The sequence below is a fragment of the Arachis ipaensis genome, chromosome B5 (genome assembly GCF_059453495.1).
Source record: "Arachis ipaensis isolate K30076 ecotype BB chromosome B5, ASM5945349v1, whole genome shotgun sequence".
Taxonomy (NCBI): Eukaryota; Viridiplantae; Streptophyta; class Magnoliopsida; order Fabales; family Fabaceae; genus Arachis; species Arachis ipaensis.
In genome coordinates this window covers 24,557,873-24,569,382 of record NC_142440.1, presented here as the reverse complement: position 1 = coordinate 24,569,382, position 11,510 = coordinate 24,557,873, and the positions used below count along the sequence as shown (strand labels likewise).

At 37.9% G+C, this 11,510-nt stretch overlaps 1 non-coding gene across 1 annotated transcript; it reads right to left on the bottom strand.

Moving 5' to 3' along the window:
• Positions 1-540: 540 nt before the first annotated feature.
• LOC148563624 (small nucleolar RNA R71) lies at positions 541-644 on the bottom strand. Its single transcript, XR_015884964.1, has one exon. It is a non-coding gene; the product is annotated as a small nucleolar RNA R71 (small nucleolar RNA).
• Between the last annotated feature and the right edge of the window lie 10,866 nt (positions 645-11,510).

Here is an 11,510-nt window from a genome sequence, read left to right as displayed (position 1 = left end):
GAGAGGACCTTCTTTAGATTAAGGAGGGAAGCAAGAGGAAAGAGAGTCGTTGGTGCTGAGGAAGAGGAAGAGTATTTTGAACCAAATATGGAGGAGAATATGGAGAACCACCATGAAGAAGAGGCTCACAACCATGCCAGAGAAGGTCTAGTGAATCATATTGGACAAGAGAGAAGAGTTCTAGGCTCTTATATCAACCCAAACCCAGGAAACTGTGGAAGTAGCATCCAAAAGCCAACCATACATGCCAATAACTTTGAACTAAAACCCCAGCTCATCACCCTCATTCAGAACAACTGTGCATTCGGAGGAAGTGCCCAAGAAGACCCCAATCAACATCTCACCACCTTCCTAAGGATATATGATACTGTGAAGTCTAATGGTGTTCATCTTGACACTTATAGGCTACTTCTATTTTCCTTCTCACTCAAGGATAAAGCATCTAAATGGCAGGAATCCTTCCCGAAGAAAAGTTTAACAACCTGGGAAGATGTGGTAAACAAATTCTTGGCGAGATTCTATCCTCCTCAAAGAATCAACAGGTTGAGAGCTGAGGTACAAACCTTCAGGCAACAAGATAGTGAAACTCTCTATGAAGCATGGGAGAGGTTTAAGGACTTGACAAGAAGGTGCCCACTAGACATGTTCAATGAATGGGTGCAGTTACACATTTTCTATGAGGGTCTTTCTTATAAATCAAAGAAGGCAGTGGACCACTCATCTGGGGGATCTCTGAACAAGAAGAAGACCATTGAAGAAGCCATAGATGTCATCGAGACTGTAGCTGAGAATGACTACTTCTATGCTTTTGAAAGGGGCAACACTCGAGGAGTAATGGAGCTGAACAACATGGATGCGCTGCTGGCTCAAAACAAGATGATCACCAAGCAACTGGCTGACCTTACCAAGAAGATGGAAAGGAACCAAGTGGCAGCAGTCACCACATCATCAGCAGCTCAAGAGGGAGCAAACACAGAGGAAGAAGGTGACTGGGAACAAGCTAACTATATTGGGAACTCACCTAGGCAGACCCATGATCCATACTCCAAAACTTATAATCCTGGTTGGAAGAACCACCCAAACTTCGGGTGGGAAAATTAACAGGATCAAAGCCAAGATTAGAGACGTCACAATCCCAACGACAATGCAACTCACCAACATTCCACACAGAGAACATATCAGCACCCATCCAACAATACCTCCCAACATCCATATCAAAACCAAAATGGCCCTTTTCATCCCTCCAATCTCAACCCACCATCACCATCCGAAGATAGGCTCTCAAGGATTGAGACTCTACTTGAAGGCATATGTAAGGAAATCCAAGACAACAAGGTGTTCAAGGAGGAGGTGCGAGCCAATATAAAAAACCAGGAAGACACCATCAAGAGGCTGGAATTTCAAGTGGGATACCTCTCTGAGAAGATTCCTAAACCTACTGATAGTTTCCCAAGTGACATGGAGAAAAACCCGAGAGGTGAAGCAAAGAAAGTAAAATGGGAAGAATGCAAGGTGGTCACCTTATATGATAAGGGGACTGAGAAAGAACTGAATAAACCCTTAGAACACTCTCGAAATATTCTAGCAGAGAAGCAAGAAGAGAGTGAACAAGAAACCAACCCCACACAAAGGGAGGAGTTAAGGGAGAAGGAGATTCTGAACCCATATGCACCTTTTCCCCATAGACTCAAGGGTGGTGTAGAAAGGAAAGTGTACTCAAAGTTCCTCGACATGTTTGCATCTCTCTATGTAAACATACCATTCATCAAGGCTCTCCAACAAATGTCCTCATACATTAAGTGTATGAAAGAGCTGCTGACTAAGAAAAGTTCACTCAAGGGAGGGCAAACAATAGTAATGAATAAGGAGTGCAGTGCTCTCATTCAACCAGAGTTGCCTACAAAAAGGAAAGACCCAGGGAGTTTTCACATCCCCTGTGCTATAAAAGAAACAAGGATTGATAAAGGACTCTGTGACCTGGGAGCAAGCATTAATTTAATGCCTTTATCCCTCATGAAGAAGCTTCAGATCAATGAGCTAATGCCCACAAACGTAGTCATCAAGCTGGCTGACAAAACTAAAAAACAAGCAGTAGGAGTGGTTGAAAACGTGTTGGTAAAGGTTGGAAACTATTTCCTTCTCACAGACTTTGTCATATTGAAAATGGAAGAGAGTTACCTCCATCCAATCATATTGGGAAGACCATTCCTAGCCATAGCCAGAGCACTTATAGATGTGGAGCGAGGAGAGCTAATACTGAGGATACACGATGAACAACTTACCTTCAATGTCTTCAAACCCGCACAAGAAGCAGATCAAGAAAACAAGGAATCAAGGGGAGATCACAATAAGGCACTGGTGGAAGAAACAAGCACTGAAGCACAAACAATACCCCTGGGAACCCCTTTGGTTGACGAACAATACAATTAGAAGGCACAACAGCTAAAGGAAACCCAAGAGGAGCTAAACCCACCAAAGTCATATGAGACCAGCAACAAAATCTCCCTGGGAAAAGAATCCACAAGGAGCAGAAGTGGATTAAAAGAAACAAGGAAGAAGGCACCAAGGGGATGAAGGAACAAGAAAATCCCTACAAAGTACTTCTCTCCAGGGGATAAAGTAATCTCTGCTCATTTCCCAGTTATTTCACCTCATCTACCCACCATTCCATCTCAGCTGCCTAAAGTTTTTACCATCAGTAGAATTCTCTCCTTGGAACATGTGGATGTTTTTAATGAAGTCAACGGAGATAGATTCACTGCGAGAGGGGAAGATTTGAAGCATTACCAACCACCTTGACTAAGGCAAAACGTCAAGCTAATGACGCTAAAGAAGCGCTTCATGGGAGGCAACCCATGTTTTATATCTTTTTAGGGCTTAAAGTAGTTAATAAAACAAGGTTCATGAATTCCAAATCAACTTTGACAAAACTTAAATGAATCCTTATATGCAACATATAGTGAACAACAAGTTTGGTGTTCAAGGCACACTAAGAGGACATAGAGCAATTCATATCGTGTTACTCTTAGAGCCTTGAACAACTCTTTTTACACCACATGGCCACAAACTAAGTTTGGTGTCACCAATGTTGCATACATGAACAATTAATCAGTCAGTTGGGTTGTATTCATGAATAGCACTTAGTTAGTTAAAAATAAAAATTTTAAAAAGTAGATAGTCCACTCTTTAATTTTTGCCACCAAAGTTTAATGCTAACTTTTGCTTTCCTTTTATCTTGTAGGAGAAATGAAAGGAAGATTGGATGGAAATGATGGGACAAATGAAGAGGAGGGTTCGGCCACTTCACAAGGGGGGTTTATACACATGTCTTCAAAGGAAATGGGGGGCTCAAGCACTCAAGAAGGACATAAAGAGGACAAACAAAAAAGAGAGCATGGGCACCCTCATGAGTAAAAGGTGGTGGAGTTCCTTTTCATTTTCTTTCTTTCAATGTCTAAATAAGGAAAATCATGTATGAAATAGAACATGCTTCCATAGTAGTTTAGGAGTTTTCGATTCTGTCTTTAAGATTTCTTTGCTTAAGTCCATGTGTGCTGGTCCAAGTCCCCTCTTGTCATTTTCATCTTACTTAAATGTATGTTTGTCCTTTAAGCTAAATAAAAGAAAATATTATGAAAAACCAGAGTGAGGTTCAGCTTGTGGAATAAGTTCTTAATGTTTGTGGTGTAGTAATTGGTTAGCTAAGTTGGTTCGCCAACAAGGAATACAGGCAACTATATGTTCTTAATCCTATGCTTGAAGCACATTCTATGAGACTAGTTAAATAATAAGATCCTAATAAGAAAAAGAAAAAGAACAGTGAGAATTAGAAAAAGAAAGAAAAAGAATAAGAAATAAGGCTAGGCACCAAGGGTTTAAATCTAGAGGGATGTGTCTGTGGTGTTCCTGTACCAAGGATCTGCTTGGATGAATAAGTTCTTAGGAGTTTTTCATCACTTGGTAACTTGGGTTAACTAACCCGGGATTATCAACTGAAAATCCACTATCAAGAGCAACCTTGCTACAGAACACTTATTAATCCAAAGAGGTGCTGGACACCAAGGCCTCAAGGAAAAAAAATAACAAACCATATGGCTGTGGTGTGCATGTATGGGGGAGAGAGACTTGAGGGAGTAAGTCCTTAGGGGTGTTTCAACACCTAGCACCTTGAACCAACTGGTTCAGGAGTGTTAGCTGAAAGCTTATTTTAAAGAGTCACCCCTTACAGAGCACTTAGCCTAAGAAATGCAATAAACCCTGAAAAGGAAGGGAAGATCAAGGAATAAGGATCTCATAGGATGCAATCAAGCAAATATTCAAGAGCATAATAGGGACCTGAAAACCAGTAAAGGAATGAACCTAAATTGCTATGCATGAAACCCCATGAACCCAAGAACTTTACTTCTGTAATAAGAACTTGTTTCTCTTGCTCTTTCATTCATCATTCTTATTTTTCAGTACTTGCTTAGGGACAAGCAAGCTTTAAGTTTGGTGTTGTGATGCCAGGGCATTTTGGCCAGTTTCACTGACCGTTTTCTTTACTCTTTTAAGATAGTTTCATGCATTTTCTTAGTAAATAAGCAAGTTTTGGGTAAATATACATTTACATCTTGTTTCAAGCAAACATTGTGAACTTTACATGATTTCATGAGAATTATGCAGGAATTGAATGATAATATGGATGATGCATGATCTCATGACTTGAAACAAAGCTTTGATGCACCTTGTTTGTTTGATTTCAGGACAAAGAAAGCAAAGAAGAACCACGTTAGCAGCCACGTTAGCTTCACTAACGTGACTACTAACGTGGAAAGGGAGCAAGCTTGCAACGTTAGTGGAAAAAGTTACCACCAATAATGCCCTCGAATGCCATCATAACCCACGTTAGTTGCCACGCTAGTTACACTAACGTGAGAACTAACGTAGAAGAAAGGGAGAGCTCCAACGTTAGTGGTGAAAGTGATCACTACTAACGCCACACTAAGCCACGTTAAGAGCCACGTTAATCCAATTAACGTGGACTCTAACGCGGAGTAAAGAGGAGGTCGCAAGCGTTAGTGACATTCACCTTTGTCACTAACGCTAGGCCAAGCTTAGATTGCCTACGTTAGTGGTCATGTTAAGACCACTAACGTGAAGGGTAACGTGGAGCAATGAATGAGAGGCCAACGTTAGTGACACTCACCTTTTTCCTAACGTTGGAGATGGCAAGCATACCCACGTTAGTGGCCACGTTAGTTACACTAACGTGGAAAACTAACGTGGGGAAAAGGGGCACTTTGAAATGTTAGTGACAAAGGTGAATGTCACTAACGCTCTCAAAGCTTGAGCATGCCCACATTAAGGGTCACGTTAGTTACACTAACGTGGACCATTAACGTGGAAGAAAGGGACAAAGAGCAACGTTATTGGTAAAGGTGAGTGCCAAAAAAAGTTTGCGAAGGGCTAAGAGGCCAAGTTAACGTAGATCATTTAGTTTGGAACGCTAGTGACAAAGTTATCGTCACTAACGCTCTCAAACCCAAATTTACACTTAACGTTAACGCCACTAACGTCCTAACTAACTTCCCATCATGCCTAACTCACACTTTCTTTGCAAGTAAAGCTGAGCCTACTAGAGACTGTAACTGCTTCAACTGAAGATCAAAGGCCCATATCCAAGACTTGAAGAGCTAACTAGAAGATCTGAAGAGTAGTATATATAGGGATAGTTTTGAATTGAAAAGAGATCTGGAACTTGAGAATTACACTCTGTATATTTTACTTTCTCTACAACTTCTAGTTTATTTTTAGAATGTACTTTTCATTTTTGTTTTCCATTTCCAGAGCTATGAACAACTAAACCCATTTTCATTGGGTTAGGGAGCTCTGTTGTAATTTGATGGATCAATAATAGTTTTCATTATTCTTCTTCTTTCTTTTCTCTTGATTTTACTAGAAAGCTTTCGTTCTTCATCCAATTGGTTAGCTATCTTGGAAGAGAAGCTCTCCATAATTGGATCTCCTCGAAACCTTGGAAGAGGAATGAGGAGATCATGCTAGAAATGCTTTCTCCTGCTGGACCAAATTGGGGTTTGGATGGATATAGTGACATATAATCCTACCAACACTTTGATTTGGGAATGCATGTGGTATAATCAGTGACCAAACTTCATCTCTTCCCATGAGCAATTAAATCAAGGAATTGGGAAATTGTTCATGCTTAGAGAGATTGGGTTGCCAAGGAATTGGAATCCAATCACCTAAGATTTCCAAGGAGATCAATGAATGCATTGATTGAGGAAGAGATGAAAATGAATTTGATCCGGAGAATGCAACATTTCCTAAGCCCAATGAATCCCCCATTTCTGATCTTACCCATTTTCTTTATTTTCTGCCATTTATTTTTCTACTAATCTCCCTAAATCCCCATTTAAGATTCTGCAATTTACTTTATGCCATTTACATTTTGCCATTTATTTCCAGCATTTATATTTTCTGTTATTTACTTTCCCGCCATTTAATTTTCTGCAATTTCTCAACTCAATTTCTCCTTAGCTCAACTAGAACATTCTTCTAATTAAAGTTGCTTGACCAATCAATCCCTGTGGGATTCGACCTCACTCTATTGTGAGTTTTTACTTGACGACAATTCGGTATACTTGCCGAGGGAAATTTGTTGAGAGATAAGTTTCCGTGCATCAGTGCTTTAATAGAAAGAGTAATAAGTGTCTTCTCAACACTATTCCAAATAACTCTTTCAATGAACATATGAATATACTTGTAGTGGATCAAAAATTACCTTGTCATCCAACTAAGTCAAAATTTGAATACCAAATAATCTCGGACTTTAGTTTCTAACTTCATATGTGTGAACATGTAACATTTTGCTATAACAAAATTTGTTTGTCTACTTTAGTGATCTATTCTTAACTGACTCAAATATCTGTCAAAGATACCAATAAAATACGCAATAACTGTAAGTGTACAAATTTGTTATTGATGAGCGGATAATTTATACGCTTTTTGGCATTGTTTTTAGATAGTTTTTAATATGTTTTAGTCACTTTTTATTATATTTTTATTAGTTTTTAAATAAAAATCACATTTCTCGACTTTACTATGAGTTTGTGTGTTTTTCTATAATTTCAGGTATTTTCTGGCTGAAATTGAGGGAGCTGAGCAAAAATCTGATTCAGGCTGAAAAAGGACTACTGATGCTGTTGGATTCTGACCTCTCTGCACTCGGAATGGATTTTCTGGAGCTACAGGAGTCCAATTGGCGTGCTTCCAATTGGGTTGGAAATTCGACATCCAGGGCTTTCCAACAATATATAATAGTTCAAACTTTGCTCAAGGATAGATGACGTAAACTGGCGTTCAACGCCAGCTCTATGTTGCAGTCTGGCGTTCAGCGCCAGAAACAAGTTATAAGTTGGAGTTCAACGCCAGAAACAGGTTACAACCTGGCGTTCAACTCCAAAAACAGCCCAGGCACGTGAGAAGCTTAAGTCTTAGCCCCAGCACACACCAAGTGGGCTCCAAAGTGGATTTTTGCACTATCCATCTTAGTTTACTTATTTTCTGTAAACCTAGGTTACTAGTTTAGTATTTAAACAACTTTTAGAGACTTATTTTGTAACTCGTGACATTTTTTAGATCTGAACTTTGTAATCTTTGACGGCATGAGTCTCTAAACTCCATTGTTGGGGGTGAGAAGCTCTGTTGTGTCTCGATGAATTAATGCAACTATTTCTGTTTTCTATTCAAGCACGTGTGTTTCTATCTAAGATGTTCATTCGCACTTCAATATGATGGAGGTGATGATCTGTGACACTCATCACCATTCTCAACCTATGAATGCGTGCCTGACAACCACCTCCGTTCTACCTTCGATTGAATGAATATCTCTTGGATTCCTTAATCAGAATCTTCGTGGTATAAGCTAGAATCCATTGGCAGCATTTCTGAGAATCCGGAAAGTCTAAACCTTGTCCGTGGTATTCCGAGTAGGATTCAGGGATTGGATGACTGTGACGAGCTTCAAACTCACAAGGGTTGGGCGTAGTGACAGACGCAAAAGGATCAATAGATCCTATTCCAGCATGAGTGAGAACCGACAGATGATTAGCCATGCAGTGACAGCGCACCTGGACCTTTTTCACTGAGAGGACGGATGGTAGCCATTGACAACGGTGATCCACCAACACACAGCTTGCCATAGGAGAAACCTTGCGTGCGTGAAGAAGAAGACAGGGAGAAAGCAGAGATTCTGAAGACAAAGCATCTCCGAAACTCCAACATATTCTCCATTACTGCATAACAAGTATTATTTATTTCATGCTCTTTTATTCTTCGAAATTCAAACTGATAATTATAATTGATATCCTGACTAAGAATTACAAGATAACCATAGATTGCTTCAATCCAACAATCTCTGTGGGATTCGACCCTTACTCACGTAAGGTATTACTTGGACGACCCAGTGCACTTGCTGGTTAGTTGTGCGAATTTGTGAGAAATAGTGATATTGACATTGACATACACAATTTCGTGCACCAAGTTTTTGGCGCCGTTGCCGGGGATTGTTCGAGTTTGAACAACTGACGGTTCATTTTGTTGCTTAGATTAGGAAAAGTTTATCTTTTTTAGTTTAGAGTCACTAAAATTGCGTCTTCTATTATTATTGTTTTTTGTTGAAATTTTTTTAAATCCTTATTTTCTCATTTTAAATTTTTCAAAAATTTTATAAACTGATAATTGAGTTTTTCTGTTTGAGTTTAGTCTCATATTTTAAGTTTGGTGTCAATTGCATGTTTTTATTCTCTTTTAAATTTTCGAATTTGTGTTTATTGTTCTTTCTTAATCTTCAAGTTGTTCTTGTTTATTTTCCTTGTTTGATCTTTAGTTTTTCTTGTTTTGTGATTTTTCTTGTTTTCCTTGTGCATTTTCGAATTATTAGTATCCAAAAAAATAAAACATCTTTATATATTAAATACCTTTGTTAAAACACTTTAAATTTATAGCTCAGTTGGCTAGAGCGTGGTGCTTATGTTCTTGGTAATTGGCTATCTTCTTTTTAAAACTTTTTCAAAAATAATTTTTCTTTGAACAAATCTTGTGCCAAACTTTAAATTTGGTGTTTTCTTGTTGATTTTCTTTAGTTTTCGAAAATTTTGTTTTGGTTTTCTAAAAATTTTAAGTTTAGTGTTCTATCTTCATGTTCTTGTGTTCTTGTGAGTCTTCAAAGTGTTCTTGAATCTTCCTTGTGTTTTGATCTTAAAATTTTTAAGTTTGGTATTCCTTGGTGTTTTCCCTCCAAAATTTTCGAAAACAAGGAGCATTAGATCTAAAAATTTTAAGTTTTGTGTCTTTTGTGTGTTTTCTTTTTCATCATAAAATTCAAAAATCAAAAAAATATCTTTTCTAACTATTTTTAAGCAAATATTTCGAAATTTTTTATAAAAATTCAGATTTCAATTTCAAAATTTTATCTTATCTTAGTTTTAAAATTTCAAAATTCAAATATTTTTCAAAAAAAATAATATCTTTTTCAAAATCTTATCTTATCTTATTTCAAATTCAAATTTCAATTTTCAACTTCCAAAATTCAAAATTCAAAATTCAAAATTCAAAATTCAAAATTCAAAATTTCAAATTTTAAATTTCAAAATTTAAATCTCTTTCAAATCCTTATCTTATATTGTTGACTTTTTCAAAATTCAAATTTTCAAATTTCAAAATTCGAATTTCAAATTTCAAAAATTTAAAAATTCAAATTTTAATTTTCAAATCTAAAATTTAAATTTCAAAACTTCCTAACCACTTTCTCTCTCTTCATTTTTCGAAAATCCTTACCCCTTATTTTTCAAATCTTTTTAGTTCATTAATTATTTCAGTTTTCAATTTCCTTTTAATTTTTAAACTTATATTCGAATTTTTACTTATTTTATTTTATTTTATTTCATTTTCAGTTTTCAAAAAAAAAATTATTTGCAATCCGCATCATCTCCCTTTCTCCATCATGGACTTAAGTGGAAATGAACAGTCCAAAAGGACTCTGGGGTCATATGCTAACCCCACTACTGCTTCATATGGGAGCAGTATCTGTATACCCTCCATTGGAGTTAGTAGTTTTGAGTTGAATCCTCAGCTCATTATCATGGTGCAACAAAGTTGCCAGTATTCCGGTCTTCCACAGGAAGAACTTACAGAGTTTTTGGCACAGTTTTTACAAATTGCTGACACAGTACATGATAAGGAAGTAGATCAGGATGTCTATAGATTATTACTATTTCCATTTGCTGTAAAAGACCAAGCTAAGAGGTGGTTAAATAACCAACCTAAGGCTAGCATAAGGACATGGAAACAGCTATCAGAAAAATTCCTGAATCAGTACCTCCCTCCAAAACGGATGACACAGCTAAGGCTGGACATCCAAGGCTTTAAACAAGGAGATCATGAATCTCTTTATGATGCCTGGAAGAGATACAGAGAGATGCTAAGAAAATGTCCCTCTGAAATATTTTTAGAATGGGTGCAGTTAGACATCTTCTATTATGGGCTTACAGAGAAAGCTCAGAGTTCTCTAGACCACTCAGCTGGTGGATCTATACACATGAGAAAGACAATTGAAGAGGCTCAAGAGCTTATTGATACAGTTGCCAGAAATCAGCATATGTACCTAAGCAGTGAATCTTCCATGAAAGAAGAGGCTAAAACAGTAACTGCTGAACTCAGTCTTGCAGAACAAATTACTGAATTCAATCAGCAATTAGACTTTCTAACAAAACAGCTGGCCGAATTCAAGGAGATACTACAAGACACAAAAATGGATAATCTGAATATGGAAGTACAGTTGAAGCAAACAGAACAGCAGTTATCAAAACAAATAATAGAAGAGTGCCAAGCAGTTCAATTAAAAAGTGGGAAAACATTAAATACCTCACTTCAAGGCAGCAGGAAGCCAAGAAATGAACAACCGGCTATCCAAAATCCCTCTGAGGATAGTAAGAGCCCAGAGAAGAATAACTCTGGCGTTCAAACGCCAGAAACAGGCAAGGAGTTGGTGTCAAACGCCCAATGGAAGCTCAGTTCTGGCGTTCAAACGCCAGGAACAAGTAAGGAGTTGGCGTCCAACGCCACTCCAGCTTCCAACCCTGACTTTCAAACGCCAGTGAGGGATCAGACACCTGCAAGTACTGATAATAAATCCCTCAAGAAGGCTTCTCAACTTGCCTCTGTAGGAAATAAACCTGCAGCAACTAAGGTTGAGGAATACAAAGCCAAGATGCCTTATCCTCAAAAACTCCGCAAAGAGGAGCAGGATAAGCAATTTGCCCGCTTTGCGGACTATCTCAGGACTCTTGAAATAAAGATTCCGTTTGCAGAGGCACTTGAGCAAATACCCTCTTATGCCAAGTTCATGAAAGATATCTTGAGTCATAAGAAGGATTGGAGAGAAACTGAAAGAGTTCTCCTCACTGAAGAATGCAGTGCAGTCATTCTGAAAAGCTTTCCAGAAAAGCTTA